Below are 23,665 nucleotides of genomic sequence, written 5' to 3' on the forward strand. Positions count from 1 at the left end.
ATATGGGTCTTGAGTCTGGAGAGAAGATGGTGTTTGGGCTTCAATTTGTGAGGTTAGTCGGGCTTAATACTTTTGTAATTTAATCTTTAATCCTTCTACCCAGTGTCTTGATTCGTATTCTATGTTGCCCGTGAGAGATTCTGGGTAGGAACCAAGGCTCAAGGTAATTGTGAATCACTTAAAGCAGCATACAGTGCTGGGCGCGGAAATTGCATAGCCTGGGGCTGACTGAGTCAAAGTTTCTCAGCATGCCAACAAAATGGGGACACCTGAGTCATTTTAGGAGCTTTGTTGCCATGGCAAAGCTCCAGCCTTTCTCAGTGTAGCCAGGGAGTGGGGGCGTGTCTTAACTCCACCTTCGGGACAGCGGCTGAGTGGTTGAAGGGATGACTGCTGACCTTTGCACCCACAGTAGTTACTGGGCCATTTTATTAAGTCAGAGGTGGAACTGCTTAACATCCAACACGCGATCTTTACGCAGTTTCTGACACGTTTTTACAACTCGACCACAATTTTTACTTTACTAGAGGAGCATCACGTCTTAAACATTGCGCTCGTTTCTATTTTTTTTCATTTACATTCAAACGCCAGTATCAAAAGAGTTAATTAGATACTTTTATTCCTCTGAGGCCTTTTTTGGTTGAGAAGTCATTCGTCAGATGCTGTGAGAAGAACTATACAGCCATGACTAATACATCTCAGCATCCACCGTGACTGAGAGACTGAAGCAGCCCCCCCACCCTACACACACACACACACACACACACACCACGCTACCGAACTGAGTTTGCTGCTGTTTAACTTCCACTGGTGCTCGACATTGTTGGCATCTGCTCAAAGTTTGAATCACCAGAGGGAAATGATTCAGAGCACGGATCGCCCTTGTTGAGGCTTTCTGGGGCAATCAGTGTTGCAGAGTCGTAGGGTTTATATTCTCACTGCTCTCCTGGGTGGCAGGATATTCAAATGGATAAAAGCTTGTTTGCAGTGTTAAGTTGCATTTGGCACACACATAAAACTTCTTCTGTTTGTCTGTCCAGGCACGAAACACTGCACTGCTAACCTTTTTATTCAGCCCCCTTTTCTTCTTTTTTGATTCCTCATGTGGAATGGGGAGTTTCTTGGCGTCAACGAACTGTCTAGAATGTGTGCTTCTGTTTTTTGGGGGATTTTGTGTGTGTGTGTGTGTGTGTGTGTGTGTGTGTGTGTGTGTGTGTGTGTTCTCATATGCGTTTACATTTACAGTAAAAGTTGTGAGTAAATACTTTGAAAAGACAAACAGTGGCTGCTATTTTGCCAAGTCAGCAACCATTAACAATGTCCAGCCGTTAGCCATCGCTAACATGGAGTATTGGAGTTTTATTAAATTACAACCATACTACCATAATGAGTGGTATGCTTTTATTAATACCATAATAAGTGCCAGGAACAAGTGTATATACATGGAGACATCTTGTCCGTCACAGTTTTATGTCTCACAGAAGTAACCCAAGCCCAAGCAACATTTTCTTGTTAGCTTAGCTTAGCTTGTTAGCCGTTAACAATAGAACAAAACATGGCAGATTAAAAATATTTTCCGATATCATGCCGGGCTAGTCATAACTCAAATTTTCCAGGAACTGCGTGGTTTTCGTTGACAGACTGTGAAGTTTGCTGCGAACCACCGTGGGACGACTCCCTCAATCAACCACAGGATGAAATCTGTTTTTCGGGGAGTGAAACTGGCCCAGATAATTAGCAACTGAGCCTCAATCCTGTGGAGAATGAGCTCTGAGGCAGGGTTTTAATTAAGAAAGTCAAGTCAGATCCCATCCGTTCTGTGCAACCACTACCCCCGGAGACGCTGGGATGTCAGTGCAGGGGGGACAAGACTCTACCTGCAGCAGGGCTCATTGTAGCCTCCTCTGCTTTCTCTTCATTCTTGACATTTTCGATAGCTAGGATAGACTCAGGAATGCCTGGCACAGAGCAAGGTGGGGAGGCACATTGTCTGGTGGAAGAAATAAGGCTTTGTGTGGGCTCCTCGCCTCACAACCATGAAGTTTTTTGAAGGACCAGGACAGAGAGGGAAATTTGGATGAGTGAAGAGTGTATCAGTCACATTGTTCTTTGTACATGTGTACATGTGGAATGTCTGCGATGTTGTGTAGCTTTGGCATATTTGTTGCAGTTTTGGACCAGGGTTATGTGATGATAGATGGCTGGAGGCGTTGTGCTTTCACACTTTTCCGCCATGCTCTTCACAGTGGGTTGTGACACTTCAGGGCCACTCAGACCACGTGTGGGATCACTTGGTTACAGGCTTTCCACAGAGCGCCCTCCCTGGAAGAGTGTTTACAAGAGCTCAGTAAACACTTGCGCTGCAGAACAGCTCTTAAAATGCTGAAAATGCTGTATTAACTGTGCAAGAGGACTCTGCTTATTGTCTTCATGATGTCTTATCCAATGTCTTACAACATTTAATAACATCAAATGCTCAAATACGCCCTGTCAATTGTTGAATTTGCACCTTGCAGGTGCAGATAAGATGTCAGCCGTTGGCTCTGAGTCTGCTCCTTTGTTCTGTCCTTCGGTCTTCAGCATCCAGCAAGCATTCGTCAATATGTTACCTTATTTAATTGTGCAGTGCAGAGTTGACAGATAATGTGTCGGAATCTGGCAGAGTAAGTTGCTATGTCTTCCAGAGGGAGAGAGAATGCCTGCCTGTACACATTCTGAAAAATGACCTGTGTTTATTATAATTTCTGTTTTTCCACCACCATGTTAATCACAACGAAACAGAGGAGGTGTGCATGTTTGTGTGTGTGTGTGTGTGTGTGTGTGTGTGTGTGTTTGTGTGTGTGTGTGTGTAGGACGAGAGGAAGCCCTCTTGATGGAGAAGTGTTGAGCGTACAGGGAGATCTTATCTCTTTTGCTCTGTTTATCAGCCGCTTTTGTTTCAACTCAACATGATGCCATAGTTTCCCCCCAGAGGCCCTGACAGAGAACAGCAACAAAGGGCTGTTTCTTCCTCCTGTCTTGATCTCTTCCTCCAAATGTTTTATCAGGAGGAGAGACGATCCCATTCGTTGTCAGTTTATTGAAATTACACTCATATTGTCCTGCAGCTACTTAAATACTATGTGCTGCACTGGTTTAGGCAATCAGCAGGCCTAATGAGCAGGATTCTACCATTATACATACCTCATACTCTTTATGATCTGTGCGCGCAGCAGTCCAGAGGCTCACTGGTAATGGAGTTAGCCAGCCTTGCCGAGAGCATGATGGGCGTCCTGATTTGCCAGCAGGTGGTCTTAGTTAATGATGGGCAAGCAGGCAGTCTTGTGGAATGCTCCTCGGGGTGGGTGGGATGTGGGATGACTGTTTCCCTCCCCACCCTCCCACCACCTCACCCGGCCAGTGCACCAGAAGTGAATGAGCCTTGGCCTCCCAGAAAATGTTCAGCTTCTTTCTCACTGTTTGTGCAAGGAGGAGGCCCACAATCTTGCTTGAATTCCTAACCTGCACAAGCTCTTACCTGGCCGCCTCCTACTCCCTCCTCTCCATCTTGATATGTGAGAAGGTAACGATAGAATGATAAGGGGGAAACGCAGAGGAGTGAAGGCGTCGATTTCTTAGCTGAAGAACAAGGCTTTCTGAAAAACCCAGGGATTGTTTTCGTCTCAGGGGTCACAGCTGCGGTTAATAAGTGACGTGCTTAATTTAGAGTGTATGTAGACACGCCAACTTTATTGAAGCTTCACTTCCTCCTTCTCCTGTTGTAATCGTTTTAGATCAGTCACAATCACGATTACACAGTCAACACATTTACATGCACTCAATACATTCAGTATTTGTCCTTATTGTGATTAAGGCAAAACTGTGATGAAGTTTTATGCATGGAAGGAATCACCATATAGACAATATCTGTCTATATACAGTATATGTAATACCTAGTGAGCTGCCTTAATAGACAGCATTTTAAGTGGTCATATTGTATACTGTATAAAAACAGCTGCTTGTCCTAGTGGCTATGTGCAGAGGGCATTGATGGTTGATGATGTCATCGCTATCAAACAAGTGTGTCCCAGTAAACAGCATGATGCTTTCTACTTAGGCTGCTGACTATGTAGGCAGCTCACTAGGTATTGAGACACAGCCATTATGTACACATGGCGTGTTGTGTAATTGCTGTATTAGGTGATCAAATTATCTATTTATTGTAGAAAACCAAAGGTTAGTACATGCAGACATCCTGACTCAAACATGACAAAACACTGTGCATTCTACTCTATATTTAACTTTCCCACGTATAAAAACATCTGTCTTGTGGGTAATTCCAAAGGAGAGATGGAGGGCATTTTATTGTGGTTTTGCAAAGTGTATGTGAACACTCCCAGCCGCACCCAGGTGACTGAACTAAAGCACCAGGGTCTTGTGTCTTTATCCCGTCCATGTCTGCACAAGCAGCCTTTTGTTTTCTGGGAGTCATGGGAAGTCAAGAGGACTGAACTTCAAGGATTGGCTTTTTCTCATGGTCCTTGTATGGATTAGGCTGTAGTCTGAGTGAGGGTTCACCTCACTTGCTATGGAGCTTTTGTCCAAAGGTGCACCCTGGTTAAATCTGTGTACCCCGCATGGCTTATGTCACGGCGTTTATGCAATGAAGTGAACAGAATTGGATTAATAGAAAGACAGGCTTATTTGACTTGATGGGATGTCTTTGATGAAAAAAGCAACAAAGGCAGAGGGAAGAAACAAGAGCAGCGGACCTGTTTGCCAGGTAGCCCAGAGTCTCCCGACTTATTGCACATTTTAGATTTTAATTAAAAATGTGGGAGAGGAGAGCCTGCTTGGCATAGCGATAAAGGACTCCAAAATGAAAAAGGAATGAAAGATGGAAGAGAGCAAAGAAGGAACAGACCACTTACTGCAGTATGTTCACCTTGGCTTGAATCCCAGCATAGTGTATCACTCACATGCTGACAAGAATCATAGATGGTATTGATAGTAGGCAAAGATAACTACATGTAGTGACATGCCTGTCACTGTGTTAGATGTAAATATGCTCACAATGTACACATAGACATACAGTGTAACATTTAGTCTGTCAAAAAACACCGCTGAAAGTATATCCTGCAAAAACATGATCTCCTATGTCATCCTTGTTTATTAGATTGTAATTGAGGGAATTGTTGGAGCTCTGCCGAACTTCTGAGTATCTTGTGTCACAAAGGGCACAAGACATTCAAAAACTCTTATGTGATGGTTCATGCAATGGTTTAGGCTTGAACCCAGCCTTAGGCAGTAGTTAAAAGAACCATTTCTTGAATTGCCTTCCAGAAGATCTCTATCAATATGGCTGCTTAACCGCTATCAAATTATGGTTTTAAACCAAGTAATCATTTTCTTATCATAAAACTGTCCATCAGATTCATTTAAACAAAATCTATATTGCTATCCAGTGGCCAAGTAAATCCTGGTTAAAGCAATTGATGGATGGTTAAGATAATAATATTATTATTATTGTGCTGTAATGTGAAAAGTTCATCTTATGTCATAATTCCACTCAAGCTCCTCTGAAGTACAGTGACCCGGAAATCTCCCTCCTCTGTCCCAGACATAAAGAGCTCAGACCAAGAGTCTACATGGGATATGGGCTCCCCCCAGAGAACTGGATCTGTGTCAAAATTCCTGCTCCAAGACCACATTTCTGTAGCTGGGCAGCTGCTGTGGCAAGTGTGGCTACTTTCTGACAGCTTGCCAAAAACATCAGGTTTTAAAGAAAAGAGTTGTGGTGGGACACCTGGGGGCTCGTACAAGAACTAATGTCATTTTTATTCACTTTTTATAACTCCAGAGTTCAAGGGCTGAAGAATGCTTTTTACTTTCATTTTTTTTTAATATGAATACAATAAAATCTGCTCTGATAAATGTTTGCCCAGGAAACAGATGAAATCGGGAAAACTGAGAAAAAATAGTTTTCTACTGTATTTACAGTATTTGGTGAATAACTCAAAAATTGCATTACAGAAGTACAGTACATTAAAATGTAATTCAATATATCCAACACTTGTGACTTGTCAGACAGCTTTGTCGATGGGTGTGTCAACTATTATCAGTATGTAGCTATGTGACAACAGTATTTAAAGTAGTGGAATTCTTTCCAGGGCTTTCCATTCAGTGTTTCCATTTTGACATTGATGAACTGAAATTTGCTTCGATCGAGGTCAGCAGGTTTTGTTACTTTGTTACTTTCTTTTCATCCGTCACTTACGAAGTCACAGGAGTTGCAAATGAAGCAGATGTCAGAATAATATGCAAGAGGTTATATAGAGATTGACTTATGGACACACATGGTGGGAGGAAGGCTGGAACACTCAGTTGTGATGGTAATTACATTCTTCCTGCGGTTACAGATGCTCTGACCCAAAGAATCACCCCATCATATTTCCTGTTGTCTGTTACATACCAGCATATAAATACAGTATGCTTATAGAGACTTATATAGAATTATGTCATGTTTGATGTGTTTTTCTCTTGACGCCTGACGCTGATGCCTTCTTTGGCGAACTTTTAGCCCAGATTTCATTTTGTATTGTCCAACACTTTGCTGAATTCTCTCTTGCTATCCTTAATGTGCTATTTTGTTGAGCTTGTTTATGGTTTGGTCCGTTGTGTGCGGGTTTCTCCAGCTCAAATCGAATTTCCTGATATATCTTTGATTTTCTTTGTGAAGTCTCTTGAGTCTCCTGACTGTACCGTAGTGCCGGAGTGTGTTGGCATCCTTGATGGACAGCTGGTGCATTGTTTTATTTTCCATACCCGTGACAATGCAATAAAGAATGGACATCACCAATCTCCTGGCCCGTGACGTCATGGTTCTCTTTGCGCCAGACCAGAAAGTTTCTCTGAATAGTTCTCAGTATGGCTCCAGCACTTTGGAAATGGGGTATACAATATGTTTTACAATGCTGCAGATACAGGATGTAGGGGAGACTTGAGTGGGGGGGGGGGCCATGTTCAAAAACACATTTTGGGATGTACAGACTTTTCCCATGCTATTCTGCTCTTTGTGCTACAGCCCGGTCTCCATCACTTCCTCTCCTCCCACTCATCACTCTCGTGTGGACAGAACGTCACGGTCAACATACAATGATCACCCCTCTGGTGACTAAAGCTGCAGTTTCCAGTATTTGTTTGCTTTTCTTCCCACCTACAGTACATGTGTCCTTCTCACTCATGTCCTCACATTCTGACAGAAACCTGCACATGTCTCTGTCTGTCATCATGCACATATAGCTCTTTCTCACAAGTTTTAGTTGTTCCCTTGGCACCTTCGTGGCAGGAACAGACAGGGATGATGTATTACTCTATGTTGACCCATCACTTTTCTGGTTTTATGTCTCCTTTTTTTACCTCTAAAAAGCATTAGATTCTTCCAAAGTCGTCTGTTTCCCCAACACCTTCCTCTCAACCTCCTTCTCCTCTATTCTCACACTCATCATTTACCTTCTCCCAGTGTTCTCATCTCAAAGGGAGTCCACCTGTAATTACACTGGAATCCTACGGCCTGTAAAGCTGTCATAGCTCTAACAACCAGGTGCAGCTTTTGCAGAACTGACACCAGCTACTGACCTATTTACACATTCCTCTCTCCATTTCTTTCTACTTCCCAGATAACTAATAGAAGTGAATTTTACACAAAGAAAGCAGGAGAATATTATGTAGATGTTGATGATACTTAGATATATGAAATAAGGGATTAAAGGAAGAACAGATATTTAGAAATGTATTTCCCCCTCAGTCATGGAATTTATGAAGTGTGTGATTTCTGACACTCCCCAAGAGGACACTCTTTTGCCCTCTACTCTGTCAAACCTCTCAGGAATTCCTCTCTCTTCCTCAACCCCCCCCTCTCTATCTTTCTCTCTCTTTTTCTCTCTCTGGCTGACAGATTTGGTTGGATGTAGGGAGGCACTAGGCCTGCCCCTGTTGTTTTAGCCAACAATGGCAAGGACGTGATGGCTTTCAGAGACAAACAGAGATATCTGACAGAGGATGTCTCACTAGCTTGAGCGTGCATGCATGAAGACATACACACACACCCCCCCCCCCCCCCCCCCCCCCCCCCCCCCCCCCCCCCACACACACACACACACACACACACACACACACAAACATACACACAGTTCCAGAGTCCTCACTATCGCACAATCAGATAGATTTAAACATACACATAGTTTCAGTCCTTTGTATTTGACCTGGTCATTGCTGTGTGATCCTCCAAAGTAATGTGTACGACTTCTCTGGCTAGTTTTCCACAGGAAGTGAAGCACTGCGTATTGGACCTGAATGGACATGTGAGATATAAAGTACAAAAATACAGTCAGGATATTACATTGAGCCATACAGCAACTTTAAATGACAGGTTTAACAATGGAATCAATACACTTAGCAAACACAACAATAGCACCCCAGAAGGTAAATTGTGTGCTTGTGCTTTAGCAATAGAAGTCATCAGCTAAGGAACTGCTGAAGGGACCATTTAGTTACTAGTTCAGAAGGTTTAAGGCAAGGTTTCAAGTATTTCCTCATTAAGATCTAGAAGAAACCATTGTTGTGAAAGCATATTATGTGAATTTTTCAGCAGCTCATATTTATGGTAAATCTGACATCATGTGAATACAGAGTAAGCTCATTTACAGCAAACAGAATTCAATGACAGACAGTCAAAGAGAAATTACTCGACTGACCCTATAAAGAAAAAACAGAAAAAGGAGTGTTCCAGTGTTTCAGAAGCAATCTGAACTGTAGGGCAGAAATGGAAAAACTAATCTTCTAATATAATTGCTTTGATTATGGCTGTAGCCTGTGGGCCATCAGCTGACCTATGAAGGTTAATATGACAGGCAATATACGTACATACCCGAGAAGTCAACCGACAATATAGGCGAATATCTGCGTTTTGAAAGCGAAGAATTTACCTGTGTATCCAGATTGTGGTTAAAGTAATTTAATAAACGACTGGAGAAGTTGTTACAGTTTTGTTTTGATTTCCTGGTTGCGCTATCACACATGGGCAGAGGAGTGGATGGAGGATTGATTGATTGATTGGATTTAAAGGGCATGTATTGGTTAAATGGCGTGGTGATTGAATTGCGTTAACTTGAGTTTTTCTTGTATTCTCATCTGAGATAAGCACCAGAACACAGCATTTTTATGTGAAACCCTGCAATAAAATTCATTTTTTTACTGCTGAGTTTGCAGTTCTGAATATAGATGTGGCGGTTTGACGAGGACCCAATAAAAATATTACAGACTCTGAAACACATAAACGGATACATTGAAACCAGCAATTTAAGTTGTAAAGCCTAATGCTTGAACTCTGCTGATTTGGTTTTCTGCGTTTTTAGATTTTCTGTACTGTAATAGACATTTCGTTTTAGTGTATGAAGGAAGGAGTGCAGTCATGAGGAGCAAAATAAAACCTTCAGAACAGAGAATGCGGGGTAGTGATTTTCCAGGGAGAATGGAATGAAAGAGTTGAAGTCTGAGATTAAAAAGTGATGGAGAGAGTTAGAAAGAACAAGAAAAGAGGAAGGAAATGAAAAAGTAAAATGGAAACAGAAAAGGGGGTAAGGAGGTAGTAAGGAAGGCTGAAGTTGATGAAATCAGAGGCGGAAAGAATACAGAAAGGCAAGAATGTGAGGGAAACAAGAGAGAGTGTAGAAAGAATCGAAGAGAGCCCAGGGAATTTGAAAAAACACAAGACTCAATACTGGCAGTAAAAAGAAATGGAGAGTGAGCGTGTGACAAAAAGTGTGAAAGAAGTACTGATGACGACAGGTGTAAAAACCTGTTTCACAAAGTAGCACAAAGCGACGTTTTGACTCTCTATCTCTATCTATATTGACTCTTGCATGTCTTTTGATTCATTCACGCTCTGAGCTGGAACAGAATCAAAAATGTTTCTGTTTCATATCCAGCACCGCAATACTGCTGTGGGGCATTTTTCAGCAGAAACACAGTGGCTCACAGAGCTTTGGCCTGAGGGAACAAGTTCCATCAGAGGTTCCATCAGAGGCTGAGAGCTGTTGCCAGAGGTTTGCCTCGATCAGCCTCTTCTTCCTCCTCTTTGTCACTCTGAAGTCCTTTGTATAGAGTGTAGCCTTATTACCATACAGCGCTGTCAGCCATTTTGAAATGCCCCCAAATCCTCTTGTGAGTATTCAGAGCAACAGAGAAAAGTTCCTATATCCATTGTATGTAGAGCACATTCGTACCTCTTCTCTGTGTGGGAAGTGGCGTACGTAGCAAGAGCGCTTGAAGCAGACTTGTTTGAGAGAGCTCGAAGGGAAATACACTGTGTGAGCGCTGAGATAGATGGAGGTGTAGAATGTGGAAAGTTTGGATTCTCACTGTGCTCGTGTTTCAGCAGGCTTTGTGGGCTCTCAACACTGGCCTGCTTGGACAGGTTGTCAGAAAATAACAGTGATTTAATTTCAGAGAAAAATCTACCTTTTTTCGAATGCAGTGCCATGTTTATATATGGAAGTATGGTGGTCAAGTTCCCAGGATTCTTCCAAAATTAAAGCTCAGTAGTCTCTCAGAATTGATGACACTATGGATTGGTGTTTCTTCAAACTAATAAAGTTAAGTGTGCTTTCGCACCTGTCGGTACATTCGTCCTCTTGTTTTGACACGTCTTAATACAAGAACCACAAGGCGACCAACTGCAGTTCTACAGCCAAGTGCCTTGGTCAACGACAATTGTACCATGTAACGGAAACACAAATGCTGGAAAAAGGACAGGTGAACTAAGATTGCAGTTATCACAGTTAGTTAGAAACAGGCAAAATGACAACTGGAATATTTTAGACCATTGGTCATTAACTCCTCATCAAAGTCTTTAGTTTGTTGACAATACAAATTACTTAGTTGCTGAAACAAGCTATTGAGTGAAACTGCCTTTTTCAATACCAAATACAATGAAATAATTTCTGTGTGTAGCAAAGTACCCTAGATTTATTTAAGGACAATAGTTCCCAACCCTGGCCCTTGAGTTCTCCCAGTACTGCATATTTTCCACCTCTCCTGACAAAACATACCTGATTATCCCATCAAAATCTGAGAGGCACTACAGCACACAGCTGAACAGATCTAGTTTGGCTAATCAGGGGAAGGTAAAGCAGATGTGGAACACTTGCAGTGCTGGAGGTACTCAAGGACCAGGGTTGGTTGGTTGATATCTAAAAGTAGGCAGATGAATTTGCACGTTCTTTTTGAAGAAATTTTGAAATTCAAGAATCGGTGAAGCCTGTTGGATGAATGACACAATATCTTCAAGACAAAACAGCAAATCCATGAGTTAGAATTTTCATAGGCAAGCTTTGTGTGAAGCTCCAGAAAACACAAAAGCTACATCCACATATTTTACACACGAAAAGCTCAACGGTGCAGCATTGACATTAGTACGCCCGTCGACAGCTCAGGACAAGTTGTAGCACGCACGTTCTGATGTATTCAGTTTGAGTGAGAATATGTGAAATGCTGTGTGTTTTATTGGCTGTCTGCAAATATTTGCTTTGTCTCTCCTGTCTAACATAAAAGCCTGAATGCTTAATGTTCCTTTTAAAGGTCAAACACCACCTGGTTTTGGTTTAAAGGTGGACTCGGATTAATTGCAGGGTTGTTGAATCATCGCCTTGTGGCTAGGAATTTATTGAGGATTTGAATTGCCTTTTTCTCCATGGATTTGATTTCAATGTACGGGGAGCAATTGTTGATCTGTTAAAGGTTTTACTGAACAATGTGCCATTTTATGGAGCTCTGCCAACACAGAGCTTTCTCCTCATCCACACGCAGCTCTGAAAAATGACCTGGGGAAATCTCCTGGGTCCCTTTTCACCTGTTCACTTCCAGGGCCTCACTTTGGCCTTGTCAGTGTTCAGGTTGGTGCAGCACTATCCTTCTTTTCTACACATCCCATTCCCGTGAAACATGGAAAGTGTGAAAGGCAACAGGTCAACCTTCAGTTGGCCTTTACCTGAGGCCAAACGGAAGTGGTGACGGTTAAATGACAGGCAGGCATGTTCATGCTACCCGAAGAAACCCTCAACACATTCCCAGAGTTCTAAAATATTTCGCATTTTGCTGTCCTAAATTGAAACCATTAGGTCAGCTCATCACTCTCTGAAATTGCTTGGTTTCCAGTGTTGATATCTGAAGTACATCCACCCCTTTTCCTTTTCTTTTCATTGCCGATTAGTGTCTGAAGTGGGGGTATTCTTGGTCACAGTCCACCAAAATCTCTTTCTTGTCATTCTGTGTGTTGCTCAATGTGTGTATCACCGTTTTTCACGCTGATGTGCTCTGTGTCTCAGTCTCTTGGTCCGTCATTCTATCTGTAGAGTCTCTGCAGATTGAACTTGCGGTTTACTATGCTTGTGGAATCTCGATCAGTCCAATTTACATGTAGACAATGGTAGGAGTTAAGCGATTTCTCCTCTCTTTTTCTCTCTTTCCCATCCATGAGCCTCCTCTTTCTCCTCTTCCTCTCTGCTTCAGAGTCTTTGCCAAGATTCCCCTCTCCTCCTGTATTGTCTTGTGGGAGATGGTTGTATTGAGAGACGGAAAATAAAGGGTGGAGAGGGTGCCTCCTCAACAGTAGACTAAACTGAATGCTTCTGGACTTCATCTGGGCTCATGAGGGCACAGCTGTCACAATAATGAACTCTACAAACTTGTCTGACACACACACATGCACACACTCACATGTTAAAGCCCTAAACAGACAGTAGATGCCAGCCTTCTGTCTTCCCGTCTGCCAGTGATTTCTGAACAGCATTATGCACATGCAATGTGGCACAACTCTGCACAGTTATATCAATTAACATAAGCTTGATTTGGCTTCACTTCCAATGACATATTCAGACATTGCAGTTCAAACACTGATTCACCTTCACAAATAACAGGGTGCCTAGTGCTCAAGCAACTGTCACTACATAATAGTTTTTGTACTTCATACAAAGTAATATTTACAGGAAAATTAAGATGTCTAGAAGATTCAGGACACAGCGATTGGGGTTCTTTGCAATTCTGTTTAAGAGATACAATCCCCTCTGTCTTATTCGCCTTCTTCATTTCTTTGTTTTATCTCTTAAGCCTCTTTCACACAGAAGATTGTGGTATTTATTTTATTCACTCTGCCAGATCTTTCCCTGGTATTCTGTTTGCATTCACACACATTATGGTATCTTCCACCCACCTTTACAGCATGGTGAGTGTGTTTCATTAACATAGACGAACACCATCATTGATTGAGGCAGTGTTACTAGGTTCCATCCTTTGAGGTATTCTGGGACCTTTAAATGTTGGCTCTCCTTAAAGGAGAAGGTAGTATGACTTAGTGACTCCTGGGCTCCTTCCCTGCCAAGCTACATCAGGCGTATTTATCCAAGATCTGGGAGACACCAACTCTTCATCAAGTCAACACATCTGGTTTGGCTAAACTGGTATTTGTAGAGCAGGGATAGATTGAAAATATAAAGTGCTATGGGTTCGTATGAGTAGAAGTAAGAAACATTGGTACAACACATCGACATCTGTGTTCATCTGAGGAATCAGGACACATATAGGTGTCTGGCACAGCTAATGGTGTCATGTAACTAACATAAATAATTTAGTCACGTTTCATGATGTTCAGTAGTAACTAATCTGGCAGAAACATATAATGCATCACCATGCAAACCACTGCAATAATATCAATGTTTTATTATTTGCTATTTTTGGCATGAGAGTTAGATTTTCTTTAGCCGTCACAGCTTAAACGTTCAGTCTCTGGGCCGGAAAATGAGATGTGAAAATTTGAAATGCGAGCAGCTGGCCCAAGTTGTTGAGTTGCGGTCTAAAAAGCCCCAATGGGTGAGATCATTTCTGCACTAGCGCAGTTTTAACTGCATTGGGAACATCTGTGAAGCAAAAAAGGCATTATTTTTGAAATGTGGTAAATCTCTCCACCTTTTATTGATACATTGAAAAATCCAACTGGGAATTGGGTTAAACGCAAGGCTCCAAATTATTCCTTAACAATTTGTGATTTCTATTGATGATTTCTATTAACTATGATAAATGGTCACAGGGTTGGAAATACACTATTCTTTTAGGGGCCATTTTTACCCTCACAAGATGAAATTTGGGGACATTTTGGTGAACTGGGCACTTTGTGAAATGTCATCCAATGAAGAAACTGCTGTCTTTTACCATATCGTTCAATCAATCAATCAGGAATTTTACATTCAATAATTTTTACGAGATAGAGAGAGAGACATTTTATCGGAACAACTGTTGTTTGGTTGTGAAGGATTTGTTTGTTCTATGTGAGTTTTCACTGCCAATGGCATACTGGCTCAAAAGTCATAATAATATATTTAACACTGTACATGTATCCTTTAAATTAGTGTTTGGATCTTTTTTGAGATCTACTAAAACACATCAACTGCTCATTCCAATCTCTGCTAGTTTAGTCAAGTGACATTTGATCCCTAGTGTGTATCCACCATTGACAGCCATAACAAATGGGGCGGGTGGCCATCGAGACACGAGGGGCCCCTCAGTGTCAGAGACATCCCACCTTCAGGTTTACAGTTGGTGGATTACCTGCAGTGAGTCGTGAGTGTGGTGTTTTGGATTCGCTCACTTTAGGCCTGCCATCAGTTTCTTAAGAGGCCTGAAATAAGATCCACCATGCAAATCACTGCTCTGGTTTGTGACTGAGAGCCGGCAGTCCCGATAATGACGCTTCACCACCTCCCTTTACAAAATGAGTCCGGAGTGTATGAAGGAGGAGCTTTACACTAAGTGTGTCCTTTCCCATCTTGTTGTAATACTGCAGAGGTAATGAGTATATGTTATGTGCTCATCGGTGTTATTGCGTGTTTGTGCATGCGCATCAATCAAGGTGGATCGGATCAAGAAGTCTTAGAACCAAACTCAGATCCATATATAAAGCTGCGAAGGTGAGATTGAGTTCATCTGTTGGGGGGTGCAGCTGCTGGTCTGGTATTTTGTGTTAATAGTGGGAAAACACATGACATCGAAGCAGATTGTAAATCATCAGCCTTGGGCCATCGCCACAGCTACACTCCTTTCAGATCAGTGTTGACAAAGGCTTGGAGGCTGGCTTCTGGTGGGGTGTGGGCCTGTGGGAGGGGGGGAGGCACCCTTTGTTGTTGACTTCTCCTCTTTTGAACTCTCCCCTCCCAGCCACCTGTCCATCATGGCTGACTGTCAACGGCACAAAAAACATCTGTAGCAGCCGAACTCAGCCTGCACACGCACCTGCCTAGGCTGTAGAATGTGATATATTCGAATTAGGATTGGGAGCAGAAGTGTCTTTAGAGGTACCAGGTTCAACTGTACGCCACCATGAGCAGCATTGTCAAGTTGATAGAAGGGAGAGCTGTTGAGAAGAGGAGGGCTTTAGTAGAGCGACCATGGTGGCTCTGAAGAATCGGGGTATTGTTGCGGCCTGCTCATCAAAGCATAAAAAAGTGTTCTGAGAGAGTGTGTATGTGTGTGTTGGTGGAAGTATGATCATCTCTCTAACACCTACACACATCTGGAACTCTCTTTGTGAATCCCTGCCATTACTGCATTATCTCTATTACAGCCATTTCCATATATTACTTTTTATTTGAACATAAATGTAAAGTATTTCAATGATATTTATTTTCTGGTGACTTCCATAATATAAGTCATTAATGTCAAAGCTTTAATATACATTAAGCCATAAACAAAGAATGACATCACAAAAAGAGAACTAACCTAAAGGGAGATGTGTTAAATGTTTAATTTAATGGTCGATTTAATGATTTATTAAACAAAGAGACCACCTGAAGGTAAAATGAGCTTCTAAGAAGATGCTGGATGTAAGCCCTTCACAGGTTTAACCTTCATGTCACAAGTCTATTAATGATTCTTCCTTTATTCTCACCATCAAATAGATTGAAAATGAAACTCAGCACAGTAATAATGAAATGAGATGGTTGGTTGGCAGCTTTTCACAGGCAGACAAACAGACTGCTCATGTTCAAATCAGCTATCTCATGTTATTTAAATATTTTAAGTTCACTGTATTTGTCATTGAAGTTTTATTTTTGGTGGGCTGCAAGTCTGGTGAGGCAGTAAAATGGAATGAAACGATGAAGCAGAAGTTTGGCTTGACAGCAGTTAGGAAGAGAAGACACTGATAGAAATAGAAAAATAGAAATTACTGATTATTTTTCCACTAGCTTCTGCTTTGTTTCACTTTGTTTAGTTCTGCTACTCACACTTTCGTTTAGTTCCAGTTTCTCAATTAACGATACATCAGATGTTTCGCCTACAGGGTTCTTTGCCTTCACCAACTATCCAGTTAAAAACCAGTCACCTCTGTCCTGAGACTCAGAAAGCCACACACACTCTCATACTTCATCCTGTCCACTCCTGCGTAGGCATGTCGACAGATTATTTATGGGGATTTCATTCTTAATAAGGTGAAATTATTGCCCCTTGAAACAGGGCTTTCACAAGTCACTGCCAGGACCCGAGCTAGGTCTTTTTGTTCAGCTCGCCTTTGTTGCTTCTCATGGCAGAGTAACCTGACCCCGGATGTGTCAGGCGCTCGACTCAAAGAAAAAGCAATTTTTAGAAAAGAGTTTCAGTTTCAAGGGATTATTATGGCGGCAAAGGAGTGATGCTTGGTTATGGTCTGGTCACGGGAGCAATATCAAGGACATGACTGAAGATCAAGTCTGTCCTTCTATTGGTCTTATGCTACATCTTGTCCATGCATTTGTCTCTTACCTTCTATATGTCACTGTAGTAAGAGCACAATGTTGCTGGCCAACCATTCATGACTCATTTCTTTAACCTAACATTATTATTTTGATGTTATTCTGACTGTAAGATGCTCTTCTAAACAGCATTGTGTGAAAATATTGTAGTTTGCCCCCTTATATCGATCAGAACTGTCTGTACGTTTACATGGAAAAAGATTTTTTTTGGCCTTACAGTGATTAAAGGCAATTGTACATGAGCACAGTTAGTAAGGTTCCATCACTCAGTCTGTGTGACACGTTGCATAATCGCAGTGTGAGGAGAGTAAATACACGTGGGGACGGCGTACTTGGATTAAGATGTCTACATACCTGAATAAATCTTGTCACAGTTGAATAATCAAGGTCTGTCTCTCAGAGTAAACGCACTTCAATTTGTGCTGATTTCAGTCGCATTAAGGAGAAAATCTGTTTATTGCCTTAACTGCAGCATAATGGAAGTTCTATAGTGCTTGTAACTGCAGTGAGTGTGTCTGGGTCTCTGGTTAGGGGTTATATACAGTGGAAGGCCGGCACATGGCCAACTGGTGTTTGCCTAAACTTGGAAAGCGGAAACGAGAGCTATGACATGTCCCAGTTAGCACAACTTCACACTCACTTCCCACATTCTTCACTCAGGCCTCAGAGGAAGGGATTGCACATCGCTGTTGCTCTGGGTTTGCTGCCGTCCAGGCTTGGCTGTGAGCCTTCCTCTGGGACTTTGTGTGTGTGTGTATCTGTATGATGTGTGTTCTCTGTGGTCACTAAGCACTGCTGGAAATGCCAACAAACCACTTTGATGTCTGGGCCGCAAGTTTATTCAGTGTTTGGGGATATTCAAGTGTGTAAGTCTGCCTTTGTTTATATAAGCCACAGTGCGTCTGGATGCATGGACAAATCATCGGGAAAGGCACACAAACTCAATTCCTCCTCTTTCTTCAAACTGAATATTCTCTCCTCCTCCTCCTCCTGCTCACGTTGTCCTTCAGGTCCCCTACTAGCCCTCAACTCATCTGCAAACATCATTAACATCGCCGCAATGACCGTCGGCATCTCCCAGAAGGCCGCAAGGGATGTTTGTGCAGAACTATCATCATTTTCAATACACATTCAGTCTCAGAGATTGCCTCAGATGAGATGAGGCCAAATGCTGAAATCCAGTAAATTTTTCCATCCCTGATTAGACTTGGTTCATTTCCTCCTTGCTGGGAGTCTTTTTAATGCTCAATCACTCATGTGGTGTAATGCGATTCAAGGGTAGAAAATTGCAGAGCAAAGCCAGGCTACATTTGGAGCCCTTCTCTCGGTGTGTGACTGGGGGAAGGGGTGTGGTGGTTGTAGTTGGGGGTCTTCTCCCCCTGTTTGGCTGGCCCTTTTGTCTCCCTAATGACCTGGCCGCGTAAAGTTTGCCGCTCTATTCAGGAGGTATTAAGGATCATTTTACCTGACGACGGCCGTTTCCCCCTTTCTAGCCTGGGGGAAGGGTTTTGTTTGTGGTCACGGTGCCTTTTGGAGAGCAACTAACTGCATTCACAACCACATTCACTATCATATTCAGCTTTATTTAAAGCTGCACTGTAGGTAAGGACTTTTTTTTATTGAAAATTTTGAGTAATTCGGACAAATTTTCGATCACTTCTTGCTCACTTATCTGCTCATCTAAAACCAAAAGGTGAAACTGTCACATTTTATTGATCTCCTTTCACTGATCCCCCCACCACATGGAGGTCAGAGGTCATGCTTTAGCTGTGGTACAGCAATCCCAGAGCTGGTAGGGATTCACTGTCTTGCTTCAAGCCACTTCAACAGGTTTTTTGAAGGCTGGCTCAATATGCCACCCTGCTGTGCAGCAGCATCACCACAGTGACTGATTGTTTGTGTTAATCTGTAAAGTAAAACAAACTGAAACTTTGTCCAGTATCAGCTTGCTTTACATCACGAAACATCGCCTCCAACAGCAGAGATGTTGCTTCTTTCATAATGCACACCCTGAAGGGGAGCGGTTCAGACTACCCGTCACACAGATGTAATTTAAGCATCTGCTGTTCCAGGGACTCTGTGTGTGTCCTTATCAATCATGTTTAATCAGGTTACAGGGACATTTATAGGACAAATGCACAGGAGCTGGGCACCATTGAGCTTTCAAAGCTCTGGCAGCAGCCCAGAAAGTTACTGGAGATATATAAGAGGCCTACTTAGACTTATTGATTCTGCCTCCGTAAAATGTTCTAGATTCTTTTTGTAGTTGCCCTGTGTTTCTAAATGTGTATCCAGCTAGAACGTAGACGTGCACTGCAAAGAGCATGAAGTCACTGCATTTTTTTGCACTGTAACATACTGTAAACGTTTACACATATGACCCTAAGCACCTTAATCGGGTTATCAAAGCTGGTAAAAATCAAATAACCTGATTGATATTCAGTCCATACCTTGTAGTTAAGTGCCCTAGTACCTGGGTGCTTGCTATGGAATTGGCACTTAGGTAATGAAATGCCCATCTCTGGCAGGGGCACTTGATTGTGCTGAGATGGAGAGAGTGGGGCCAAGGAAGAGGGGAATGGGAGCTGGGACAAGGCACAGAACTGGGGACGGCTCCAAGTGAGCATTAAGTACATAGCAGAGGGTTGGAGGAGAATCTCTAATGGAGTCGGTGGCACGGCTGCAGCTACTTGCAGGGATCCATCATCTGGGGACGGGTCTGACAAGTATACTGAGGGATTAATTCTCAGTTCGAAACTCCCTAGACGAAACAAGTGGCAATGGAAGTCTTCATCACAGGTCCAAAGATTTTATGCAGTGACAAACAGCTTTGTCACAGCAGGTTTGTCACTGTGTCAGCTAACTACTTAATCCCTCTTTAACGTCCTCAAATGTGACGTACTCACTAGTTGCTTCCTCATAAGAATGTTGGAACCCATGTGTAACTTTATCTTAAACTCTAATGCCACATACTGGAACGCCACAATTCAAGTTTGAATTTGCCATCTTTTATCTCAGTTTCCTCTTTTGAATCATGCTCATTTGAATTTAATTCAGTTTAGGAGGTACCACCTGTCACATTGAAAGATTAGCTAGTTTTTTGCCACTCCCCTTTTCTCTTCCTCTGCTTGCTTTCAGTTCTTTTCACTCTTTTCATCCATCGCCTGTATTTGTTAATGCAGAAAAGGCCACACCCTGTACCCAACCTCCACGCTACCCATCGTCACCTGGGTATGAAAAGCAACTTATTATCCTCAGAGCTTCCGCGTCACTTTGGCTCCATTACGGTCAAGCCTCCAACAATCATTGCCCTTTGCTGGTAACTTTTGACCCCTCTGTGAGATTCTTGGTTGTCGTGATCTCACTGTGATGCATCGGCTCCACAAAAACTCCAACCAGACATAACAAAACTGCTCTGGAAATCACCGCTCATATATTATTAACCACTTCAGTGGCCGGTGAAAGCTGACAGTCTCTGCTATCTTTGACGATTTTCCTGCAAAGTGTAATGGCTCGAGTTAAAAAGGAAACTCGAGCAGGCCATTTAGTGGAGTATTTGTGCTTCTGTTGACTTTTGGACATTTCTTGAATTCCATCCTCCATTCATGTTTTGTGTGTATGTCGTCGCGTGTCAGTGCACCTCTGGCCTTGTTCTGGGGTTACTTCCAACAATACAATGTGTCCTGCACTCACCTAGACAAATGCATGGTCCTGCAATCACTTATTCCCTCCCTGTTCTGGGGGAAATTGTTTAAATTCTATTTAAATGATGACCTATACATGCCTCTGCCAAGGACGGTATGGAGGATGAAAAGTGTTTGATAGACTGTTGGGGGAGGTTTGCACTATAATGAGTGCCCCTTTAGTTTCTTTAATGTGTTTACAGTTCTGCAGTTAAACAGAACAGAAGTTGGTCATGGACCATGGCCACAACATGGATGCTTTTATCTCTCCATCCACGTTATTTAATTATTGTTTTATTTATCCTCATAATCGTACACATCCTTCTATTCAGCCTGCCTGGCCCATACTGAATGGCCAGTGCACACTTTTATTCTCTAAACTTCAAAGGCCGTGGGGGAGAAATGGATAGAAGCTGCTTTCTCACTAAATTGCTACCTGCAACGTGGAGGTCTTAAGAATAACCTCTGTTGTGGATACAGGTGTTTTCTCAGCAACAGAGCAGAGGACGAATGGGAATGAGAGGGTAAGTGAGCATTATTTCGCTCAGAGATCATCGCTAAGATGAAGGCTGTCTTCTGAGGTTAGTTTTTGCCCGCAGTCTTTTTCCTCACCTGTTCCGTGAGGCAAGTCACACACAAAGGTCTTGCTCCAGTCTGAATAGGCTGAGGGGGTGTATAGCACAGGCAAACACGCCAGGTTGAACTGGCAGCCAGCTCTGTCTCAACAATAGAGAATGAAATAGAATGATAAGGACATTGTTTGGAGCTGTGAGTCGTGTGGTGTTTATTCGCAAAGTTAAGATCTCAGAAAAGCTGCACGGTTTGCTTCACTCAGAGATTTTTTAAATGGCAAAATAAATATGACACATCAGGCATTTCATTTTCATGCTGCAGTCCATTGTGCTTGGATTTTAGAAATGAAATGTGTCGAATCTCCAGGGTTCTGATCCAAAGGTGTTCCAGGGCTTCTGCTCAGAAATACTTGGGAAAAACTTTATCCATCAAGCCAGAGCATCATCTGGCTGAAGAAATAGGAGTTTTTACCAATATACACCTTCGTAACAATAGGCTTGCATTATGTTACAAACTGCAATGTTAATTACAAAATCACAAAATCTAAAAATTACATACCTACAACTATAACATTATGCAAAATGTAAATCTATCACTTTTCACCCTGTTGTGATATCAGTTACATGAGTCTGGCAAGAGTGCTGTATGAGTGCTGTATGAGCTTCTGACTGGGATTTGAAGGACTGTTCTGCTGTGTTTTCTCCATGTCAAAAGTGTGATTTTGCTCCAAGCACGATGGATTGCAGGGTTAGATGATCAATCTGGTATGAGCTGCAGGGAAAATGAGATTCTCAGGTGGATTGACTTTGGTCTGATTGTAGTGTGGGTGTGAACAGAATACAGTTTTTATGACCTGGTTTTTCCAGCATATTTGCTGTTGTAAGGCATTACACATGGTAGTTTCATTACTTTGGCCATTGGTATTTATTTACAGTGGATTAAAGCCATTTACAAGGTAAGCTTTGCACTTAAAATAGATTTTTTGGTGTAAACACTACATCATTCAGAGTAATTAGCCGAGTTAGACCCAAATAGCCGTGGGTAATTGACTGAGCAGACCTCTCCCCTGTTACCTGCAACTCTAAGTTCACCTCTTTTCTCCCTTTCTACTCACCTTGCAGTGGGAGGCAGCAGCATTTGAATTGAGGCTATTGTGAAGTAGCGAAGTTGCCGTGATTGAAGGTCGGAAACGCAGGTGCAGTGACTCAGTGTTTGCACATTTGGATTTGTCAATTGGTAGTGATTAGAGCAAGGAGGGCTGGGGAGAGAGAAAGAGAGGGAGAGGTGAACAACCTGTTCATTAAGCCGCCTTGCTAATGATTTACAGGAGTTTGAGAAATACACCTAGCAGAGTTAGTGAGCCGAGACAAGGAACACAAGGTCACGACAGGCATGTTTACCACAGCTTCTGTCATACCTCTGTGCCACAGAACTAATAACTCAACCGCTTGAACAAGCATTGGTTCTGTAAAGGATCATGGATTTCTGGGGGGTTTTGTTGCTTCATTATGCACTTTCTCATTCCTGTGACCAAAGAGTCGTCACACTCATACAAACCAAAGCACTATAATTGTGGAACATTTTAAGGTTTCATTTGAACAACATTCTAAATTAGATTTTAACGACATGCATAGAGTGGTCTCCACAATTCTTCTGCATTCTTGAAAGCGTTGGTTCTGCTCGTCCTCTGACATTAACATGTTTGCAAGATACAATACTTTGAATTGTTATACTAAGAAATTTCGAATTGTTTTCTCCGGTCGGAAGTACAGCAACAATCTATGTTGTTGTCACTGCTGTGGTTTCGTTCACCTTCATAAAATAAATTCTAATCAATGCCGATCTACATGATTGTTGTTACAATAATGTTTCAGCCCTCCCAGTGCCCCCTGGTGGATACAGTATGAGGTTTTGGGTAAGGCTGGGGTTCAGTCGAAAGGAAGGTTAGCAAGAAGAAGATGAAACCTGTCTCTCGCTACCTGTAGCCTGTAGCAAAACAGACCTTGCTAAAAACAGACCTCAGTTTCTCATTCATAGATGCAGCAGCTACAGGTGCATGGATCGCCTTTTGTTGTTGCTGCTGTTTTAGTGTCATTTAGTTTAGTTACGGCAGTGCATCTAAACCGAATCCAAGTAGGGAAGATCCTGGTATTATAAATGACTGTGATATATAGACCATAACGCATTGCATCATAACACATGTTTAGGAGTTGTAAACAGCTGTGACCAGACACACCCAAATATCATGGACTTCCTATTATTGTCACACGCCTGCCTGACATTAACAAGTTCACTTTTGCTCTCTGGAGATTGTAGGATATCACAAATCGCTGTACAAGGACACTAGGAAAGTTGCCTCACATTAGAAAACTGAATAGTACAGTTATTGACAAAGTACATCCTGGAATGCAACACAGCATATTGAAGGAATCATTGTGCTCCACCACATAGTTACAATAACTGTTTTGGTGAATAGACTGAAAAACATAAATCTCTTAGCCCCCACAGGTCAAATTGAATCCCCACTTGGAAAGATTGCGTTCAATCTTCCCATATAACCCTGTCTGCTTTTCAACCCACTGGACTGGTCAC

The 23,665-nt window shown here is 42.3% G+C and overlaps 1 protein-coding gene across 1 annotated transcript in view; it reads left to right on the forward strand.

Moving 5' to 3' along the window:
- agrn (agrin) overlaps positions 1 to 23,665 on the forward strand; it is a 224,083-nt gene that overhangs the window by 1,971 nt on the left and 198,447 nt on the right. The window lies entirely within an intron of this gene.

This window comes from Genypterus blacodes, unplaced genomic scaffold (assembly GCF_046128005.1).
Source record: "Genypterus blacodes isolate CSIRO-AG114 ecotype Tasmania unplaced genomic scaffold, CSIRO-AGI_Gbla_v1 ptg000156l_1, whole genome shotgun sequence".
Lineage (NCBI taxonomy): Eukaryota > Metazoa > Chordata > Actinopteri > Ophidiiformes > Ophidiidae > Genypterus > Genypterus blacodes.